General features: G+C 44.5%; 1 protein-coding gene across 1 annotated transcript in view; it reads right to left on the bottom strand.

Annotated features, from left to right (window-relative positions):
- Window positions 1–943, bottom strand: part of rai2 (retinoic acid induced 2) — a 36,951-nt gene extending 36,008 nt beyond the window's left edge. The window contains exon 1 of the mRNA XM_079802214.1: window positions 557–943. The gene's annotated coding sequence lies outside the window, so the exon portion shown is untranslated. The remainder of the gene's footprint in view (window positions 1–556) is intronic.
- Window positions 944–2,635: the final 1,692 nt, after the last annotated feature.

Below are 2,635 nucleotides of genomic sequence, written 5' to 3'. Positions count from 1 at the left end.
GAGTACTTTACTGGGGTTTTTCCGTCCTTTTTGTCCTTGACAGCTCCAGTCCACACCCACTTGCATTGTATGGAACGGAGCAGCCATGACATTCGGCTAGTTTTCTGCTTTTGTGTTACACAGAAGAAAGAAAACGTAATGAGGGTGAGTAAATAACGCCAGTGTTTTTATTTTAGGTGAACTGTCCCTTTAAGACCATCATCATCCGTGTTATTTCAACAACGCCGTCGATCAGGGTCGCATAAACCTTTCAAAGTGATGTTTATCCACATTATTTTTAACCCACTGCGCGCTGTAATTGAGTATAGGAATATAAACTAACGTCCTTAAGCTGCTCGAAAGCCCTTTAAACCCACGAGAGATGCGCGAGCACCTGTGCGGCCGCGCGCCGGGTTTACATCGGGTGTCATGTCTGTTCCCCTATTCAACGACACCCTATTAATGCATAGACATTATATACTGTGTTATTATATCACTATATCACCTCATAAAGAGAAGAAAGCAATGCAATCCAATGCACATTGACATCCACACATATGGAAGGATCACACGTTACCTCGGAATGAATGTAATGTCGCTCCGGAGCCGCGCGTTATTTCTGGGTTTTCCTCGTTTTCCTCCCGGTCGCTCGCTCGCTGTCATTAGCCACTCGCTCGTTTCCCCTGGAAAGGTTTGGCTGTTCACGTGCCTCTTATAATAAGACGCGGACGATCCTCTGTGTGTGTCGGTTTACGGTGCGGATTCGGGCCTGTGTCGCGCGTTTCACCGTAAAGAGCGACGCGGATGTGTCGGTCGGTGTGACGCTTGTCTGTAGCCGTAGAGCCGCTGAGATCTCTCTCTCACACACACACACACACATAGCCTACACACACACACACACACACACCGTCTCTCGCTCTCTCAGCACGCGCAGTCTCCCTCTCTTTCGCTCTCTCCCTCTCTCACACACACACACACACACACACACACACACACAATCAAAGCCTACACACACACACACAGTCTCTCTCTCTCGCTCTCTCTCTCTCTCCTTAGAAAAACTACTGTAGGTCTACCATGGTACAGTGATGATAAAAGCATGACATTGTCGGGATATACCATAGTATTACCATGATGCATGTACGAGTGTCCAAAATGACGAGTGTTACCATGACGAGTGTCCAAAAACACGGTATTACCATGACGAGTGTCCAAAAACACGGTATTACCATGACGAGTGTCCAAAAACACAGTATTACCATGACGAGTGTCCAAAAACACGGTATTACCATGACTAGTGTCCAAAAACACAGTATTACCATGACGCGTGTCCAAAAACACGGTATTACCATGACTAGTGTCCAAAAACACGGTATTACCATGACTAGTGTCCAAAAACACGGTATTACCATGACGAGTGTCCAAAAACACGGTATTACCATGACGAGTGTCCAAAACACGGTATTACCATGACGAGTGTCCAAAAACACGGTATTACCATGACTAGTGTCCAAAAACACGGTATTACCATGACGAGTGTCCAAAAACACGGTATTACCATGACGAGTGTCCAAAAACACAGTATTACCATGACGAGTGTCCAAAAACACGGTATTACCATGACGAGTGTCCAAAACACGGTATTACCATGACGAGTGTCCAAAACACAGTATTACCATGACGAGTGTCCAAAAACACGGTATTACCATGACTAGTGTCCAAAAACACAGTATTACCATGACTAGTGTCCAAAAACACAGTATTACCATGACGAGTGTCCAAAACACGGTATTACCATGACGAGTGTCCAAAACACGGTATTACCATGACGAGTGTCCAAAAACACAGTATTACCATGACTAGTGTCCAAAAACACAGTATTACCATGACTAGTGTCCAAAAACACAGTATTACCATGACGAGTGTCCAAAACACGGTATTACCATGACGAGTGTCCAAAAACACAGTATTACCATGACTAGTGTCCAAAAACACAGTATTACCATGACGAGTGTCCAAAACACGGTATTACCATGACGAGTGTCCAAAAACACGGTATTACCATGACTAGTGTCCAAAAACACGGTATTACCATGACGAGTGTCCAAAAACACGGTATTACCATGACGAGTGTCCAAAAACACAGTATTACCATGACTAGTGTCCAAAAACACGGTATTACCATGACGCGTGTCCAACAACACGGTATGACCATGACGAGTGTCCAAAAACACAGTATTACCATGACGAGTGTCCAAAAACACGGTATTACCATGACAAGTGTCCAAAAACATGGTATTACCATGACGCGTGTCAAACAACACGGTATGACCATGACGAGTGTCCAAAAACACAGTATTACCATGACGAGTGTCCAAAAACACGGTATTACCATGACAAGTGTCCAAAAACATGGTATTACCATGACGCGTGTCCAAAAACACGGTATTACCATGACGCGTGTCCAAAAACACAGTATTACCATGATGGGTGTCCAAAAACACGGTATTACCATGACGCGTGTCCAAAAACACGGTATTACCATGACGAGTGTCCAAAAACACAGTATTACCATGACGCGTGTCCAAAAACACAGTATTACCATGATGAGTGTCCAAAAACACAGTATTACCATGACGCGTGTCCAAAAACACAG

The sequence above is a fragment of the Gobio gobio genome (genome assembly GCF_949357685.1).
Source record: "Gobio gobio genome assembly, chromosome: 21".
Taxonomy (NCBI): Eukaryota; Metazoa; Chordata; class Actinopteri; order Cypriniformes; family Gobionidae; genus Gobio; species Gobio gobio.
This window is presented reverse-complemented; position numbering and strand designations above follow the sequence as displayed.